Below are 21,364 nucleotides of genomic sequence, written 5' to 3' on the forward strand. Positions count from 1 at the left end.
AAAGCATGTTTAATAAGATTACTGTTCTCTGACCAAGGCCATTTGCAATTTGTCTTTTGGCCCACAAATGTCAAGCAAAATATAAATGTAAATAAGACATTTTCAATTATCTGTTGTTTCTTCTCCAGGAGCAGCTAATCCTGGGAAAGTACCAATTATTCCACAAAGGAACAAGAAAGCAGGGGTTTCCATTCCTATAGCCACTGTGGGGTGGGGTGGGTTGGGGGTGGTGTCCAGAAGTGGCACATAGGAGAGGATTCTAGGGTTTCTTCCAGTGGTATTCAAAAGATCTCATTACCTAATTTGTGAAAAATACTTTCTTAAAAATTGGAAATTTTTTTATGGCTAATCATTCAGGGGCAGAATACCCATGATGTTACAGTAGTATTTTCCTTCGCTGCCTAATATTTTCAGGATATATGTTCCCAATTAAAGAAATAAACTAATTGATCTGAGCCAGGTAATAATAAGTCATATTATCAATAGAGCAGTATTATATTGTTTATGTCATAGAATTTTTGAACTAAAAAAAAGATACTTCTCTAATTTGCTGAATTATTTCTTAATATAATTGTTGTATATGCCCTATGCCAGAGCATTAGTCATAACTGCTTTGTGTATGTATAGATTTTCATGGCTTCTCAGGACTGGATGGAATCCAAATCTTTGTCTTGCCTTCCAAGACACTTCACAGTCTGGTCTCTATCCCTCCTTCCAGTCCTTGTTCCCACTGCTATCTAAAGACAGTAGAGAGTTCTGTTCACTGAATAAGGCTCCCTCCTCCCTCCTCAGTGCCTGAGCTCTTGTTAGTCCCGCTGCCAGGCCAAATGCCTTTTACTGAATGCCTTTTTCTCTATTGCCTAGAGGGGAATCTGGTTCATCCTTCACCTTCTGCAGAGAAGGCCACCTCCTGCATAAAATTTTCTTAGCCAAAAACATCCCTGCCCTGTCCTCAAAATTCCTTAAACATTTTGCTTATATTTCTCATAGGCCAGTAATCTTTTATTTGCATTATAGATTTTCTTCTAATCACGGTGATCACTCCTTAGGGGGAGCATCCATTTTCTACACACATCTTCAGATCCATTTACCCATATATTGTCACACTGCCTTGTATGCAGCAGACATCCAAATAAAGGTTTATCGGATGACTTAAGCTTTATGTAATCATAATCTTTTATTCTGGATTTATTCTTACTGGAGTGGTCACTGTAGAAACCAGCAGCAAAAACTGTTACTGCCTGTAATCTCCTCTCAAAAGCAAACAATAGAAATGATTAATCTCTCAATTATAAATTCAATCGGAGGTGAGACTAGAGATCAGCCTCATTCATAAAATGAGACAGCAGAAGCCCGTAACCATACTGATGCCGGGGACTAAGCAATAGGCCCTGAATGATAGGTTTCCTTATAACTGTGAAAAAGATACACTGCCTATGAAAGCGTACATGGGAGACATCATTTGGCATAAAACAAAAATGAATACCTGGTACACTGAAGTGCTTTATAATGAAGTTTTGCTTAATATATTCTTTACTACCCTATTTAAGTGGTCAAATTTTAAAACCTCCAAATCAATGAGGCTTCAAGTCATAGTGAGGCTTATTTCCTGAGATGATACATGATTCTCTGCCCAGAGTTCTATCAGCTACATAAATTGAGAAGACTGTAATGGAAGAATTAAATAAAATAGGGTTCCCTTTCATGGAACTGACCTAAACGGTGAATCACAACTTGAAAGTTACTCATCCAGAACAACAACGAAACACCCAAGCACCTTGCCTCTGGTTTCAAAAGCAACAGTACTTTTTTTCTTTCTTTCTTTCTTTGGCACATAGAAATACTGAATAAATATTTGTTGAACAGATGAAAAAATGACTGGTTGCTCTTTGATTAGACTATTAAAAAAGAACACTTTGACAAGTGATGCACTGTGAATAGCTGAGCATGTACTTGAGGGGAAGAAACTAAAAATGTGCTCCCCTGGCAGAGATTTGAGCACTGTCCCCCCTAACTTTATACTGTTTCTGGTCCTGAAGGACAAGAGCTGCAGGGAAACTCCGTGACTATCTCGTGGTTGTGGCCTGGGCCTACAAACCGTAGGGAGGGAGTCTGTTTCTTTTAGAATTAAAGCAGTAGACTGTTACTTTTTCAAAGATATCTGGAGGCAAAAGGACAAAGTAAAACCCATATAAAAAGAAAAATTACTCCTAAGAGAAGGGAAAACACTACTAATGTTAATATTAAAAAATAAAAGTGAACTAATATTTGGTGACCCTAATAAAGAAAATCTTTAAATAGCATACTTTGAATAGGCTATTTTGTCTCAGGCTATTTTGAAGTGTATTCCAAGGCCCAAGAAATTAATGAGACCTCCAGAAACCTTTTATATTCATGCAAGCCCAGAGGGGAAAGCAACCTGCAGTGACTGGTATTACTTTAAAGAGGACTTCTGATAACTTCCTATAAGCTACTACCAGATATAGCGGCTTACTTAAAACAGAGTTGATAAAATTTAGTTCAGAGTTCCTCAACAGTATTTCCCAAGAAATTCTGGGACAAAATTGTGAGTGACCACAGTAATTTTCTCTTTAGTATTTTATGTAAATAGTTTAGTATTTTATATTGTGTCCCCAAACATTAAGTGTTTGCTACCGCAAATCCACACAAGGTATATCTTCACCCTTCCTTCCTCTATTTTACAGGAAACTTTAGGTATTACACAGACTATATATCTCAAATGTATAGAGTGTTTGAGTTTTTCAAAATGACAATTTTAAGGTCACTTAGGAAGAAGTGACAAAGGAGGGGATAAAGGCCTGCTGGTTCCTCTCTCTGGCAGCTTACTTTTGCCACCTAGTGGGGGCGGCAGTTTCATAGTTAAGTCCGTGTTTTGTGTCAGACCTAAGAGCAGAGGTCAGCTTCTTCTTAGAAAATGATTAAACATTTCTTTCATCAGATGGATTTTTTATAGCCTTAAGTAATTTTTCCAAACTGGCCTGTTTCATATCTACTGGTTTTCTTTTTAAGCAGTTGGTTTTCACTACAATGACTAACCTATATAATTGAAGGGAAGATAAATCCTTTTTGTATATATTTATAACGCTGGACAAAAACCAAAACTTTTCCTGGTTTCCAATGGTTCTGCATCCCCTTACCTTGTAGTATTTCCCAAGGTGTATGTTTTGGTTCATTCTTGTATTTTGTGCTTATATGGGGACCAAATCTATGCCTTTATCCCTAATTTCTCATTGTGACTCTGACCTCAAATCTTATCTACTGAGTATCACCTCTGGAACTGACATTTAATATGTCAAAACCGTAAGTCATGATCCTCCAAAAGAATCGATGAATGGGTTTTCTTTTGAGCCAGTGTGGCAGGCCTAATCAGAGCTAGAGTGCAGTCTAGGGTTAAAAATGGCAGATATGTATATATTTTTTAAAGTATGTAAAAACTAATGAAACAAGTTAAGCAAAGGAAACAATCAGAAGTCAGGATCAGTTTACTGGGCTGGGCAGGAGGAAACATGATGATCAAGAGTTAGGGTGGGGCAATAATAATTAACAGGAATTGAGGTCAGGAACATAGGAAATTTGAGGCAGGTCACAAAGCTGAAGCTAAGAAAATTGGAAATAAGAGGCAACAGAGGTTGGAGAAAGTATCATAGCTCAAGTCCCCAGGCTTGAGGTACATGCAGGGATGAAGAGGGCTGAGGACCAGCAGAGATGTGCAATTCTTGGGCCTGGAAATGCATGGTGATGTCTGGTTTTCTGCTCTATCTCTGTCAAAATAGGAAAAAACAAAACACAACAAAACCAAGTCCCCAAAGAGTTTGCTGGAGAGTTTCTTGAGGTTCTGGACCCAAATGAATGATTGCTTACCAAAACTACCATGATCACAAATGGCCTTATAATCCTCTTGGTCTCTGAGGCTTTGAAGCTTTTAAGTGTGTCTTTTTAAAAACATCTTTACTGAGGTGTACTTTATAAAGTTAATCTATTGTGAGTAATTTTAGTAAATTCAGAAAGTTGTACAAACATCATCACAATCTAGTCTTAGAACATTTCTGTCACTGCAAAAATTTCCCTGTGCCAATTTGTAGTCATTCCATGCTCCCATTCCCAGCCCAAGGCAACCATTGATTTGCTTTCTGTCTCTATAGATTATTTGCCTTTTCCGAAAATTTCATATAAATGGGATCGTACAGTATGTGGTCTCTTGTGACTGGTGTCTTTCATTTAGCATGTTTTTGAGGTTCTTGGTATAGAGTATATCAGTTCATTCCTTTTTATTGCTAAATAGTATTCCATTGTGTGGATATATCACATTGTTTATCCCATCAGTTAGGGGGCATTCAGATTGTTTCCAGTTTTTGGCTATTATGAATAATGCTGTTATGAATATTCACATACAAGTCTTTGTATAAACATGTTAATTTTTCTTGGCAGATATAAAAGTAGAATTGCTGGATCATGTGGTAAATTTGTTTAACTTATGGGAAATTGCCAAATTATTTTCCAAAGTGGCCATACAATTTTATATCCCCACCAGCAATCCATGAAGGTTTCAGTTTCTCCACATTCTTGTCAACATTTGTTATTGTCTGCCTCTTTTAGTATAACCATCTTAGTGGGTGTGAAGTTGTATCTCATTGTGGTTTTACTTTCCACTTCCCTATGGCTAATGATGTTGAGCATCTTCTCAGGTGTTTATTAGCCAATCATACATTTTCTTTGATTTACTGTCTATTCATACCATTTATCCATTTTAATTGAGTGCCGCCTTATTATTGTGTTCATAAGAGCTCTTTGTATATTTGTAGGCACAAGTAATTTATTAGATATATGATTTGTAAATAGTTTCTTCTAGTTGGTGACTTCTCTCTCTTTTATTTATTTGAGACAGAGCGAGAGAGCAAGCACACAAGCAGGGACAGAGGCAGAGAGAGAGGGAGAAGCAGGCTCCCCACTGAAGAGGAAGCCCAATGCAGGGCTCAGTATCAGGACCCTGGGATCATGACCTGAGCCAAAGGCAGATGCTCAACCGACTGAGCCACCCAGGCACCCCTCTTTTCTTTTTCTAAATGGTGTCTTTTGAAGCACGAAAGTTTTAAGTTTTGATAAAATCCAACTTACCAATTTTTTTTTTATGGATTATGCTTTTGGTATTGAATCTAAATCTTTGCCTAACCCAAGGTCATGAAAATTTCTGATTTTTCCGGATGTTTTATATCTTTAGGTTTTACAGTTAAGTCTATTATCATTTTGAGTTAATTTTTGTATGTGGTTGAGGTGAGACTATAAATTCGTATTTTTTTCATATGGATATTTAATTGTCCCAGTACCATCTCTTGAAAAAACAATACTTTCCCACTTAATTTCCTCAGTACTTGTGTGGAAAATAGATTGAACTTAAATATAAAGGTTCAGGCAACTGGGTGGCTCAGTTGGTTAAGTGACTGCCTTCAGCTCAGGTCATGATCCTGGAGTTACAGGATCAAGTCCCGCGGCAGGCTCCCTGCTCAGCGGGGAGTCTGCTTCTCCTTCTGACCCTCCCCGCCCTTCTGCTTTCTCTCTCAAAAAAATAGAATCTTTAAAAATAAATAAATAAAGGTTAATTTCTGGACTGTTCCATTTGATTCTGTTCCATTGATCTACATATCTATCCTTATGTCACTAACTTGAATAATGTAGTTTTATAGTAAAAAATTTGAAATTTAGTATAAGTCTTCCAATTTTGTTCTTCCTCTTCAAAATTGTTTTAACTATTCTAGGCTCTTTGCTTTTCCACTAAATTTAGGATCAGCTTGTCAATTTCTAAACAAAACAAAAGCCTGCTGGGATTTTGATAGAGATTGCATTGACCCTATAGGTCAATCTGGGGGAAAGTGGCAACTTAACAATAATGGGTCTTCTAATCCATGAATGTTGAATGTCTCTCATATATTTAGATCTTTAGTTTCTCTCAGCAATGTTCTGTAGCTTTCAAGGTCAAGGTCTTAATACCTCTTTGGTTAAATTGATTCTTAAGTATTTTATTGTTTTTTGATGCTATTGTGAAAGAAATAGTCTTCTTAAATTTATTTTTGGAATATTTGTTTCTAGTATCTTTGTATTTAGTACACAATCGATCTTTTAATATTAATTTGTATCCTATAACTTTGTGAACTTGTTAAGTTCTAACAGGTGTTTGGGTATGTGTGTATATGTGCAGATTTCTTAGGATTAAATAAAGACAGTTTTTTGTTTCTTCCATTCCAAGCTGCATGCCTTTTGTTTCTTTTTTCTACCCCCCCCCACTTTTTTTTCTTTTGCCCTGGCTACAATCTTTAGTATAATGTTGAGTAGAAGTATTGAGAGCAGGCATCCCTGCTTTGTTTCCAAACTAGGGGGCAAAGCATTCAATATTTCACCATTAAGATCACATTAGCTGTAGATTTTTCACAGATGCCCTTTAACAAGTTAAGAAAGTACCTAAGAGTTCTATTCCTAAATTGTTCAGAGCTTTTAATCAGGAATGGGTGTTGGATTTTGTCAAATGCTTTTTCTGTGTCTGAGATTATTGTGTTTTTTTCTCCTTTGTTAATATGATGTATATACTATGTGATTTTCAGATGTTAAATCAACCCTGATAATGGTGTTTAATGTTTTTTATATGCTGCTTGATGTTGTCCCCCATTTTCTGAGGTTCTGTTCATTTTTTCTCTGTTTTTCAGACTGGATAATTTCTTTTGATCTGTCTTGAACTTCATGGGTTCTTTCTTCTGCCATCTCATATCTGTTGTTGAATCCCTCTAGTGAATTTTTCATTTCAGTAATTCTCAACTCTAGAATTTCTATTTGGTCTTTTAAATAATTTTTATCTCCTCAGTGAGATTCTCTATTTGTTGAGTTATTGTCATTATGCTTTTAATTCTTAAACATGGATCCTTTCAATACTTGAACATATTTATTATAGCTGCTTGACGTCTTCATCTGCTAAGTCCAACATCTGGGCTCACATCTTCTTTCCACTCAGTATTGGTAAACCCTTCCTTTCTTTTCGTATCTTGTAATTTTTTGTTAAAAACTGGAATTTTAGATACTATATTGTAGTAACTCTGGATTTTGATGTTCCTTTCTCAGGGTTGTTGTTGTTGTTGTTGCTGTTCTTTGGCTATGAATTTGCGTAGATTTAAATCTATGGAATCGATCTCCCCATGGCATGCAGTTCCTTGTGTCTCTGACTTCCTAAGAATCACTCTTGTGTCTGCATAGCTTAGTCAATTATTGATTAGTAATTGTGCTCAAACACGATAAGCCAATAAAGCTTTTACATTGCCAGTGGGGTTGTGTTTGGGTTGGGGAGCTCATTCAAAGCTCAAGCAGTTCTCAAGTCTGCCTTGGCATTTACTTTCTGCCAGACCCTCTTGCATCTCCTCTGTATATGTGCAGAATTCCCATGTGCAGAAAGGGATGTATAGATAGCTTGGGCCCTCTCTGGTCTCTCATGCAGATGTATAAAGTCTGTTGATCGGCCAGGAAAATATTCTGGTTTATCAAGGCTCCTTTCACGACATCATTTCCCAAATCTCCTTGGTAAATTTCTGGCTACTCTGTTGGTTCGCCATTGACCCCAACCGAGACTGTAACCTCAGGTTTACTGAGCTGCCAGCTAGTCTTTCCTATTTGTTTGCCACCAAGATGTCTACTGTTATTCACAATGCCTATGGGCTTAGGGTTTTTCACATTCCACTTTCAATCAAGTGAGGCCATTCCTCCAGTCAAACTGCTGATTTTCATGGCTTTTCTCATCCTTCTGTAACTATGTTGATTGAGCCTGAACGTGGGGCATGGCAGCAGCCCCAGACAGGAATGCCACAGAATCCTACTTTTCCTACCTGAAGTCCACTAGTTTTTCCATGAATAAATGCTTTTCTCAATTTGTTGAGCACTTTTGGTCAATTTCCAGAGTCCTAAAATTGCTCTTTTTGATAATGTTGTCTAGTTTCACTGTTGCTTTTTGAAAACAATTGTCCAGCTCTCATTCTGCCATATTGGTAGTGTGCCTTTAAAGCTATTTTTAATCCCTCTGTTTCTTTCTGTCATACTCAGCTGGTCACCAAGGTCTACTGATTCTTTTCATGCAATGTGTCTCTGGGAGAGATGCTGTTTTTCTTGCCATTTTTAGAGACACACCCATCAAGATAAGCAGCACCCATTCATTACCGAATTACTATGATAGAAGCTTTCATCCCCCCACAGTCAACTCTGTATCTGGCTACTAGATTGATCTTACAGACACCAGCATAATCATATCCCTTGCTACCGAGTGAAAAATGGTTCTTTGCTGCAAAAACATAAAATTCATACTGCTTAACCTAGCTGTCAAAATGTACTCAACTGCTTTGATCTTATACAACACCATTTATTCCTGGAGCTCCCACCAAGTTGAGTTTTTCTTTCCCCACACATTCCTTTGCCAATTTCCATGTCTAATTATTCTCATGTTGTTCCCCCTATGTGGAGAGCCTTTGTGATTTGTCTTTCAATTTTTGGTCCATCAACTCCTAGAAGGAGCTTAATCAGGTGAACTCTTCTGCTCTTGATCATTTCTGTATTCCACAGCTTTTCAATATTCATATACACATATATAGATTTTGTAAACATTTCTGACACTAATCATGTCAGATTGCAATCAGTCCTCAATTCTGTGTTTCGTTGTTTCTCCAATATTTTTTCCTTTTAAATGGATTTTATTTTTTAGAGCATTTTAGATTCACAGTAAAATCGAACAGAAAGTACAGAGAGTTCCCATTTATCCCATCTCCAACTTTTGATTATACTCAATTTGAGGGCTTTCCCAGTTTACAAAATTGGAAATACTTCTTACCATTTAGTACAGTGATGGACATGCTTAGTACATGATTGCTGAATTAATAAAATGTTTCTTCATTTCCTAGGGAAATTTTCAAAAATCTCCTAAGAGAAATGATCACTTTGGAATGTCTCTACGCCTCGCCCCTTGAAGATCCTAACTCTTACATTATATATACCTCTGAAAGCAGAAGTGATATTTAACATTTTTAATAACTGTGTGGCATGAAGACCAATCAATGAAATCAGACAACAAAACAGTCCTGAAAATGCCTGTTGTCCAAGAAATGATCCATTATAATGTTCCTAGACCATGAAGAGGTCCTATAGGTCCTAGACATGAGGTCATGATGGCAGAGGGTGGAATATGGGGCAACAGCTATTTACCAAGTAGTTATGAAAGTATTTAAACATTTTAATATACAAACATACAACCATATCAGAGGACATAAACTGAATATCAGTCCCACCAACGAGTCAACTGATAGTCTTTGGATTTTATAATGACTGTAGAATATAATATCGATAAAATGGACTTCTGTCAATCAGGCACTTTTGGATTTGGAGAGCAATATGAGAACAATGAGTCTCTGTAATGCAAGATGCAGAGAAGGACGCACAACAGTCAGAAGCCAATGTCAAGGGTCAGTTGGGCAGTACAAGATCAAACAGAACAGAAGTACTAGTAGGCCAAGACACACCAACAGAGCAGACAGGAGCTAAATAACCAGGAGTCAGAGTTCAAGGTTCAGCCAAAAAGACAGTTAGGATATGCTAGATAAGGAGACCAGCAAACAGTGGCCTGGAAAGCAGATATGTATCCGCAACATGGAAATTGCAGCGAAGCAAATCTGTTCCAGAGCTGAAAAATTTCTTACTATGTTTTCTTTTACAATAAGAACCTATGTGAAGGCATGACCTCTCTCTCCTGCATATGAGGTAGGTGAACCAGGCAGGAAGCCTCCTGGCATATTAGTCTTTCAGAGTGAGAAATTTAAGTGTGGGTCTTGGTAGAATGGTGACACTTCTTGCCAAAGGTACCAGGTTTGCTGGTAGCACACCACTGGATTGCCTAGGAAGGGTAACAGACATTTTTTATCACTACGTTGACCCATACTAATTTCAGATACATTAAATATTTGGGGGCCTAAAACTGTCTTCAAATTCTTCCATCAGAGGATGCAAAGAGAAGTAAATTAACTAAAAGGGTATTTTAAAAATATGTGATCTGAAAAGGCAGTAACTGCCAACTTAGAAACAAAGAGAGCAGGCCAAATAACTATTAGCAATGAAAGAATAAAACTGAATATTCTGAAAAATAACTAGTTTGTCTAAAAAAGAATTTTGGAAATGGGAAGAGGCATGACTTAATTGAAGGTGTGTTACTAAGAGAGAGAAGGTTTCTGTTTTTCAGTTTTAAATAGTATAATAAATCATACACAACACCATAATTTGAGTTTACGAGGAAGGTAATACTCTTTAGGTTGTAAAAGTGACCTCCAGTGGGCAATAATGCTCTCAAATCTGTGGCCTAGGGAGCTATATTCCATTGATCGTCACTTTAAAAAAGTCTATATAGGCAACAGTTTTCCACTATAACTTTCACATCCATTTAGCCAATTATATACATATGGTATTTATTGTTTTAATAATGTATCTGGTTATGATTCATTAGTATGAACTGTTAACAGAAAGGTTTGTGGAATATTTCCCCCATGATCTTCAAATCAACTTCAAATATATAGATCTACAGAACAGAAATATTAAATTCCTACTTAAATAATGTAAAATTAGAATACTGAATTAAAAATTAAGGAATTACTGACATGGAGTATGTATGTAGGTCCCGAACTGAACAAAACTTATTAGGGAGGAAAAGTCTAGAAAATACTTTTGGTTCTGTACTTTAATTTGAGATCATGAACATGAAATTATCTTCAAAGGGGTAATCTGTTGTGAAACACTGAGCTACAGGTAAGCTGGGGTACTGGTCAAATAATCACCCTAAAAATCTTTTTTAGTATCGTTCAGAAAAGGCAGGTTTTTTGAAACTTGAAGTTTCACCCTTTCTGGTGATTAAAATAGCTGTTCCTCATCACTTCAGGAAAAAGTGGGAGAAAGAAAGCAATAAGTTAAGTTTGTGCATTTTGACTATAGTCCAAAATTATTTTATAGGTCAAGTTAATAAGTCACTTGTGTGCACAATATCACTGAATGTATGCAACCTCTTAGAAATGTGGTCATGCTATACTAAACATAAATGAAATCATGAGTCAGTTATAAAATACATAATATTTAGTCTTCCCACAACCTTCCCCTATAACTCACTGTTGGTTCTAGAAACTGCTTATACATCTGAAATGAAAGAAGTGAAAGATCACTACGGAAACAAGAGAATATTCCCTACTACTTAAAAAAAAGTCCGGCTATGAAGTGTTTCTAAATGGGATTTCAAAAGGAGACAAAAGTAACCTTTGCTACAGACAAACTTTCTTCCAATGCCCTGATGAATGCTGATGTAGAAAGACTTATTATTCCCTTAGGGAATAAAATTGATTTCCACTGTAGAGTAAATAAGTCCAAAATTCACAATCAAGTTTAACTGTGCTATAATATGGGAAGTATTTCCAGAAAACTGGCTCTTTCTAAACGAGAATGAACTCTGAATGACCATGTTTAAAATAACCATTTGATACAAATTCAAAAGGTGAATGCCTAATGTTTCTTCCTTCTATTCCAGGAATTAGACCAACAAATTTTTTCTGTAAAGGGGCAGATGGTAAGGATTTCAGGCTTTGCAGGCAATGAGGTCTCTTTCATAACCACCTGTCTCTGATGCTGTGGAGTGAAAGTGGCCATAGATAATACCTGAATGAATGGATATGACTATGTTCCAATCAAACTTTATTTAGAGGCACTAAAATTTGAATTCCATATAATTCTCACATGTCATGAAATATTACTCTTCTTTTGATCTTTTTTCCATCATTTCAAAATCTGGGGGCGCCTGGGTGGCTCAGTCGTTAAGCGTCTGCCTTCGGCTCAGGTCATGATCCCAGGGTCCTGGGATCGAGCCCCGCATCGGGCTCCCTGCTCAGTGGGAAGACTGCTTCTCCCTCTGCCACTCCCCTGCTTGTGTTCCTGCTCTGGTTATCTCTCTCTGTCCACTAAATAAATAAAATTTTTTTAAAAATTCATTAAAAAAAATCTGAAAACCATTCTTAATTCAGGTGGTAGGCTGGATTTGGCCTGCAGGTCACAGTTTGCTGACTCCTATTCTAGTCCATCAACGAGTAATTAACTATTATGAGAAGTTGTTCCTAGTGACTTCCTACTGAAATGTTTTTTTTGAAGACATGACTGAATTTGTAACTATGTGTGGTGATAGAAATTAACTAAACTTACTGTGGTAATCATTTCACATAAAATGTACACTTAAGTTTTTTTAAAAGATTTTATTTATTTATTAGAGAAAGAATGAGAGAACGAGAGAGCATGAGAGGGGGGAGGGTCAGAGGGAGAAGCAGACTCCCCGCTGAGCAAGGAGCCCGATGTGGGACTCGATCCCAGGACTCCAGGATCATGACCTGAGCCAAAGGCTCAATCAACTGAGCCACCCAGGCGCCCAATGTTGTACACTTAAAACTAATACAATGTTATATGTCAATTATATCTCAATTAAAGAAAAACTAAAAACAAAAAACACTGTGAACTATTGGGCTAATTACTGAACTATAAAATGTAAAGAAAAAAGACATGATTAAATTCCTTAACTATAATATATATTTGTATAAAATGAGAATTTCATGTAATAAAGTTAAAAGTTAGAAGAAGAAATTTTAGACCTATAATCATGGGACATGTTTCAAGTAGAGGAGATATTTTGAAACATTTCAATATGAAGAAACATCAGTAAATATGAAAGCAATTTCTCAAAGCAAACATTAAAGTTGATGTGCCTTTCTAGTACCTCTCTTAGCACCCTATTTCATAAAAAGTAAATGAAAATCAAGTTATGTTTTGAATTCTGGCAGCTGCAGGACCTTGCAGAAGCTTCCAATGGCAGTTATCATACCCTTTCTGTTGACCCCCCATGGCACTCAGCTCTGTGGTTTGCTATGTGGAGCAAGTATAACAGCTGAAGTTCAAAACCCATACTGGATCTATGAAAAACAAAGAAAGCCAGAACCCTATCACCCTAGGATGATGACGACATGGGGTCTGTTATTAGCCAATGCCACTTAAGTGTGCCCTTATTATATTAATACAAAACTTTGCCTTAGGTAATCGTTGCTCAAACCTATGAATTTCATGCATCTTTAGATTCTGAGGCCTGCAGTCCCTAAGGACAGTATTCAGTGGATACTGACTTACTTGTGTACTACACTATGGGATTCTAGAATCAGGAGGCAGGCCCTGGAACTTTAAGAAAGCAATTCAGGATCCTGAGAAGGTTGTAGGTGTATGCATGATAGGTTAGACAAATTAAAGGTTACAAAAAGATCAGTGAGAGAGTTAATGGAAATATATGATGGATTCCTAATGATAGCTATATACTACAATTAAAGTTCCTCTTTTGAGCAAGGAGAGAGTGGCCCACGCAGAGGGAAGAAGTACAAACAGAGATACAGATGCGAGACAGCATGAGACATGGAAACTCAAAACTGTCAGAACACGAAGTGTGGGTATAAGTTAGGTACAGGGCAAATGGTGAAGGATGAGATTGGAGACAAAGGCAGGGACAAAAATCATAATGCCCACAGACCTGCACTGTGCAAAACACTTGTGGCTACTGAGCACCTCAAGTGTGGCTAGTCCAAAATGAGATCTATGAAGAAATATTAAACACCTCAATAATTTTATTTATTTATTTATTTTTTTTTTAAAGATTTTATTTATTTGACAGAGAGAGGGAACACAAGCAGGGGGAGTGGGAGAGGGAGAAGCAGGCTTCCTGCGGAGCAGGGAGCCTGATGCGGGGCTCGATCCCAGGACCCTGGGATCATGACCCGAGCCGAAGGCAGATGCCTAACGACTGAGCCACCCAGGCGCCCCCACCTCAATAATTTTAAAAGTCGATTATATGCTGAAGTGATACTTTAGATATAGTGGGTTAAATAAAATATATTAAGATCAAGTTTGCCTGTTTTTTTTAAACTTTTTTAATGGGTTTACTAGAAAACTTAAAATTATATATATGGCATTTAATTCCATATTGTAGTCCCTGTAGTTGACTCCTCAACAACCATTTTACCCCAAGCATTTAAACTCATGGTGATCTTGGGGCGTCCGGGTGGCTCAGCTGGTTAGGCAGCAGACTCCTGATTTCGGCTTAGGTCATGATCTTGATTCAGGTCATGATCTCAAGGTCCTAGGATCAAGCCCCATGTCATCAGGCTCCGTGCTCAGCAGGGAGTCTGCTTCAGGATTCTCTCTCTCCCTCTGCTCCTCCTCCTGCTCGCTCGCTCTCTCTCTCAAATAAATACATTTAAACAAAACAAAACTAAACAAAAAAAACCTCATGGTGATCTTGGGGCACCTGGCCGGCTCAGTCAGTAGAGCATGTGACTCTTGAGCTTGGGGTCATGAGTTCGAGCCCCACGTTGGGTGATTACTTAAAAAATAAAATCTTTAAAAAATAAACTCATAGGGGCGCCTGGGTGGCTCAGTTGGTTAAGCGACTGCCTTCGGCTCAGGTCGTGATCCTGGAGTCCCGGGATCGAGTCCCGCATCGGGCTCCCTGCTCGGCAGGGAGTCTGCTTCTCCCTCTGACCCTCCTCCCTCTCGTGCTCTCTGTCTCTCATTCTCTCTCTCGCAAATAAATAAAATCTTAAAAAAAAAAATAATAAACTCATAGTGATCTCATTTCCCTTGCCAGTGACTAGTTTAGAGATGGGCTTGTGAATGACCCAATCTAAGCCTGCTCCATGAAGGAAAGATGGCTGAAGGAGTTCCTGATATAGATGTCTTTGCCCCTAAAAGGAGACCAGTAAGATCAGATCTCTCATTTTCTTTTAAATCTGGCTACGCTCCCAGTGACACAGAGAATGACTGTGACCATCTTTCCGTGAGCCAGAGGATGAAGCAGAGCTGAGAAATGGAATAACCTGAGTTCTTGTTGACATCACTGAGCTACTTTATCAACCAACCCTGGAGTTCACTCTTCCTCTGAACTTCCTGTTATGGGAGATAACAAGGTTCCTTATTGTTTAAGCCAGTATGAGTCAGGTTTTCTGTTACTTGTAGCCAAAAGCATCCTAGCTGATACACTCCATTAGGCCACAATTACCTCAAAGGAAAGGGACTATATGCACTATCATTTAAGACCATTTAGTACTACAAAAGTTCTGTATATAGTCTATAATCAAGCCATGTATTATTGCTGTGATAGTATATATTTAATATGTGTGAAGACCTTTTCTTTCTTAGTTTTTAATTATTATATGACTGTAAGACATTATGGAATAATTACTAAGGGAAAGAGATTTTTAATTAATCAGAAAAAAAACTATGAGCAGTATTTAACTAATCAAAAGTAGAACAGAATACCCATTAGATTTGTAACTTGTTACACTTCATGGTTGTCCTTTCACTGAGAGGTCTGCCTTGAATTCTAGTCAAAGCACACACATGGGGAACAACTCTGCTTGATTTGCTAATCTGGACATAAACCCTTACAGGTAATGTAGCAAATGAAGCAAATATACACACACTATAGTTTATACCTCATAGAATTATTATGAGAATTAAGCAAAATAATGGATGTAGAGCCTAGCACAAAATCTGGTACACAGTAAACACATTTAATATATATTTGGTTCCTGTTTCTTTTCTGTTGAAGAATTGTTCATTTCATAAATTCTAAGTACTGTGCTAAGTATGCATCGTCCTTTATATCATAATTTCATTTTGTGTTGAGAAGTCAGATTAGAGCAAATAGCAATTTACATATGTTACACTTCATTGGCGAGTTAGTGCTTGGTTAGGTGGTTGATTTATTCATTTTTTTATATGACGCAAGTGAATTCCAAAGCTAACCTGAACAGAATGAGGTAGGCAGTGGTAAAACTATTAACTGGAAATTAAGCTACTAATCTATGTCTGCCTACCCAGTATTGTTGAGACTGTTAAGATTAATAATGGAGTCTAAATAAAGGTGAATAAAAAAATAAAAAGACAGAGAAGGAAGTTTATGATTTTGAGGCTACCTAGAAGGTGACTGATATAAGTGACAGAGACAGAGAGTAAGCAGTACTGAGTAACATCCGAGTGGTGAAGAAAGATGTAGAAAGTGTCATGTCAGACGGACAGAGGAAAGAATATTTGGTGAATTATACCAAGCTAGAAAATTCCAAAAACCTTTCTGCACTATTACAAAGGATTTTGCTTTCAAGAATACCCTCTAACCAATACAAATTTAATTTCCAAATAGGACCTATTTAGAGCAAAACCCTCACTAGCTCCACCTTACCAAATAAATGCGCTCTTTACTCCACTAATGAATAAGGAAGACTGCTCTTCACTGAAGCCACCATATGATGTGCTGATTTTAAATGTCACAGGATAATTAGCTCACTAAAGACTACATTTAAGTTAGTTGTCTAGCTTATTACGAGGACTAGAAGAAGTCAGTTATTTTTGTATGCTCTAGTATCTAGTGCAATATTCCCAGAGAGTTATTCAGTTAACAAATGTTTGCTAAAAAATATCTGAAAAGAAAATCAGTATCTGGAAATTTAAACTGTTTTTATTCTAGACAGTTAAACATTCTAAACTAATCTAAATTGATAGTATCACATTTGCTGTGATGAATAAAGCAAACATACATAGAACATTTTCACCCAAGACACCACAGGGACTCCCAGGCAGCGACCAGCCTGAATGACTGTCCACTGCCTGGATGAGAATTCAGAGTTCCCAAATGGAAAACACTACAGATCCTTTCCCTGAAGTCAAGCAGACTTAGACCGCTTTCTGGAGATTAATAATTATCCTGGAAGCCTGAAGCAGGCTTTAACTAAGCACTGGCATTTGGAGAAGCTCTAAATCGGGCTCTAAGTTTAATTTAGTGCATTCTAAGGTGGATCCAACATTTTCAGAGAATGCAGGAAAGGAAAAGGGATGTCATGTTTCCACATTTCCCTGGGGTCAATTCCATTTATGGGTCACTGATAAAGGAATGAATCTGGCTTTTTTTTAAAGTTAGGTTTATTGAAGTATAATCTAAATACAATAAAATTTACCCTTTTTAGCATACAGTTCTGTAAGTTTTAATAAATGCATACAGTCATGTTCTACCACCACAACCAAGCTATAGCACATTTCCATCACCCCCAAAAACTGTTTTGACAATTTATGGTCAATCCTTCCTCAGCCCCTGGCAACCAATGATCTGTTTTCTATCTCTTTAGTTCTGCCTTCTCCAGAATGTCATACACATTGCATCTATAGTATGTAGCCTTTTGAGTCTGGTTTCTTTCATCTGTCATGATATAGCTGGCAACAAAGCCAACGAGATTGGGATACTGAGTGGAAAGGAGAGTGGTAGGAATTGCAACTGGAGAGACGGAGAGAGCCAAATCACATAGGGACTTACATGCCATAACAAAAATTTTGGATTTATAGTAGGTGTGATGGGAAGCCACTGGAAGGTTCTGAACAGCTGAATAATGTGATCTGATTAACTTAAAATAATTTTGGCTACTGTGTGAAAGATATACCACAATGGAACAGAAGTAGAAAAAAGGAAGCTAGTGTAAAGACTACTGCAATTGTCTGGGTTAAACATGATAGGGGGGTGCCTGGCTGGCTCCGTTAGTAGAGCATGCGACTCCTGATCTAGGGGTTGTTAAGTTCGAGCTCCATGTTGGGTGTAGAGATTACTTAAAAATAAAGCGTTAAAAAACAAAAACAACAAAAAAAACCCATGATAGTGACTACAATGGCAACATTGGAGGTGGTGAAAAGTGGTCTGGTGACAGGTGTAATTCAGAGGAAGGGATACCGGAACTGGAAGTAGCATCTGAGGAAAGAGGAGGCAAAGATGATCCAAGGAGTGTGACCTGAGCAACAAGGTAGATGGTGGTATTTACCAGGATGGATAAAGGGAAAAGACAGGGGAAGAGGGAGAGGCACGTTGGAGGGGGGGGAGGCGGGAGAATCGGAAGTTCCATACATTTGGACATCATCAGCATACAGATGATACTGCATCTCTCTCCTCCATTCTGTTGATCTGTATGGACCTTTGGTAGAGATATTTAACAGTCCTTGTCCTCTTACTCCTTAATACATGAGTGAACACAGTGGATAATACATTTACTCTTTACTTCACTGAGTTCCTAGAGCTAAATCTAAAAATATATGGTAAGCTGTAAATGTTCAAGGCTAGAGAGCTCTTCCATTTCTCACCTTTATTTTCTACATAAGTAAGAACTTCGTGAGTTTCATAGGAAGGATTGCCTCTAAATTTTACATATACTTTTTTTCTCAGAATACTTATTGGTTGTTCAATTGCATTGGCTCAAATGAAATAAGAACAGAAAACATTTTGTAAATGACTGTAATTTTTCTTGCTTTAAAATGTTTTCCAGTATTTACTGATTAATTGGTGAAAAAGGATTTAGTGGTCCATCCTTTCCAACTTATGAGATCAAGTTTATGCTTTCAGTATGGTGAAGAAGTACTTTTTGCTTACCCAGACCCTCACTATGAGGAAAGGGTAATGGCAACATAATGCAGAAAAACTAGAGCATGTGGAGTAGAGGTTCACTGTGTCTCCTTTCCTCAGGGAGCCCAACAGTCCAAGTACAAGGGAGGAGCACTGATCACGCCCCTACTTCCATTTGTACCTGAGGCCACCAAAGTAGAGTATTTGGTATAGAGGATGACCACTCCTGTCACAGCTCCCTTCATTTATTCATGTATCCATCTATCTTCCACTCATCCAACTGACCATTAGCAATGCATTTCCTGAAAGTCTTTTTTTACCTTAAAATCTCATGCAAGTTCATCATCTCTAATGCAACTGCATTTGCTTTAGTGTAAAAATGTCTTTATTTACTTACCATTGAGTAAAACTGACATTCCAGATAGATCTAGTATAAGACCTCTATGTACAGTTGTGCAGGTTATGTACTGAACACCTCATGGGTGGGGGAGTGGGGGCTGGGAGCCTCCATTCATGCTGTAAGTCTTGGGATTTGGATTGCAGTAAAATGCTTTGAGGAAGAAGCACCCTTTTTTTCTAATTTGTAAAGGTGCCATACGGACTAATACTAGCCCAGAACTTTGTATACCTTGCCACATGGACTGGGCATAAGCCTGAACCACCCTCATTATTTTACTCATGAAGAAGCCAAGTTCCAAGAGGTATAGGGACAAGTTCCCATGGCTACTTCATGGCAAATCTAGGTTTGATCTCAGTCTCTATTCCCATTCTAGTGCTCTTTTATAGCAACATGCTACCTCTGCTAACAGTGGGTTGCTCCTCAGGTGTGTGGGTTTCTTTTTTTTTTTACTGTTAAGCTTTTTACATTTATTTTATTTTTTTTTATTCTTATGTTAATCCCCATATATTACACATCATTAGTTTTAGATGAAGTGTTCCATGATTCATTGTTTGTGCATAACACCCAGTGGTGTGTGGGTTTCTGAAGCACTCTTTCATTTCTTTGCTCAGCCTAAGGAGGAGAGGCCTTTGTAGGATGGTTATCTCAAGCTGCTCTTGCATTTGTTTCTGCCATGAATGGATATAGAGAGATACAGCAGTAGCTAGACTTTTTGGCAAATATTCAAAGTAGTGAAGTTGCTAGATTGCAAGCTCCAACAGCAGGAACCATGTCTAACATTCTTGTCATTTCTCCTGAACCTAGCATACAGCTCAGTTATAGTTTTATACAGGGAAATGTATTCTGTAAGTTTGTTTAGGTCCCATCCCTCTACTCCTGCTGCACACTTTCCTGCAGCTAGAGCATATGTCGGTGCCAAACTCTGGGAAGCACTGGAGTCATCTCAAAACTGCTTTCAAGGTTAATATGCTGTCAACTGTTTATCATTGGTTGGTCTCATTTAACCAGGAGCAGGAAGATCAGTCACAGAATCATAAAATGGTAGCACTGGAATGGATCTTGTAAGTCATCTAACCAACTCCTTTATTTAACATTACAGAAAACAAGGGTGCCTGGGTGGCTCAGTCGTTAAGTGTCTGCCTTCGGCTCAGGTCATGATCCCAGGGTCCTGGGATCGAGCCCCGCATCAGGCTCCCTGCTCCATGGGGAGCCTGCTTCTCCCTCTCCCACTCCCCCTGCTTGTGTTCCTGCTCTCGTTGTGTCTCTGTCAAATAAAATCTTAAAAAAAAAAAAATCCAGAAAATAGGGTCCCAAAGAGAGGTGCAGAATCCACTCCAGTAGCTGCAGCTAACTTATGCTATGGCTAGTTCCTAAGACTCAGATTTTCTGCCTAATTAGTTGCTTTTTCCTAAGCCCCACAATACCTTGCCACCAAGCAACAAAAGATGATTGGAAACCGCACAATGTCAGAGACATTATGAACTAGAGAGGTGTGTCCTTAAGGGTGTCTTTTTTGAGTTGGACAATAAATCATGTGTTTGAGAAGATACACTATTATGTTCTTTTATTCTTTTCATGCAAGGGCACTCCTCAGAGAAGGAAAAAAAGATTAGTCAGGCAAGACTACGAGAAACCCTCAAATTTCCTGAGAAATGGGTATGAAAGTGGGTGACCATTTTTCTGCAAGTGAATAGTTAATTTAGAAAGCACAGTTGGTTAGTCAAACTGTAAACTGTGTGCATGTGTATTTATTTTGACTCCAAACTAGAAACTCTATGACCCAGATCATTAGTTTAGTCTAATCTGATGATTATTTTAATTGAAAATATGTATTATCTTATAAACAGGATGCATTTTCAAGCTACTATCTAAACAAAGGAATTTGTTATTAAGAAACAATATACTTTTCAGATTTTTAGCTTTATTTCAGAAATAAAGCTTTACAAGTAGAAACAACACTGGAGCATCCTTTTAATAATATCCCAAATTATGGGAGTAAGTTGGTTCTGAAAGTTCAGTTATTTTAAACACATTCTATAATACTAAACCCTCTTCAACAGAACTAAATGAGTGTATTACAGTGAGACTCCAGTGTTATCTACATTGTTTTGCTAATGCTGCTTCTTATATATAATTATTAAAAATACAAATAACTTGTAGGGCAATTATTTCTTCCACATAAGAGAATTCTATAAGTTAATAATGAACTACAAACTAGAAGTCTAAAATAATTTAAATCTCCGGGCGCCTGGGTGGCTCAGTTGGTTAAGCGACTGCCTTCGGCTCAGGTCATGATCCTGGAGTCCCTGGATCGAGTCCCGCATCGGGCTCCCTGCTCGGCAGGGAGTCTGCTTCTCCCTCTGACCCTCCTCCCTCTCATGCTCTCTGTATCTCATTCTCTCTGTCTCAAATAAATAAATAAAATCTTTAAAAAAAAAATA

At 37.8% G+C, this 21,364-nt stretch overlaps 1 protein-coding gene and 1 long non-coding RNA gene across 14 annotated transcripts in view; both read right to left on the minus strand.

Annotated features, from left to right (window-relative positions):
• STAU2 (staufen double-stranded RNA binding protein 2) overlaps positions 1–21,364 on the minus strand; it is a 311,591-nt gene that overhangs the window by 78,350 nt on the left and 211,877 nt on the right. The window lies entirely within an intron of this gene.
• Positions 324–14,628, minus strand: LOC145720916 (uncharacterized). Its single transcript, XR_014144224.1, has 2 exons — positions 13,915–14,628; positions 324–13,705 (listed from the first exon to the last, which is right to left on the minus strand). It is a non-coding gene; the product is annotated as an uncharacterized LOC145720916 (long non-coding RNA).

The sequence above is a fragment of the Leptonychotes weddellii genome, chromosome 4 (genome assembly GCF_054177405.1).
Source record: "Leptonychotes weddellii isolate Sample4059 chromosome 4, ASM5417740v2, whole genome shotgun sequence".
Taxonomy (NCBI): Eukaryota; Metazoa; Chordata; class Mammalia; order Carnivora; family Phocidae; genus Leptonychotes; species Leptonychotes weddellii.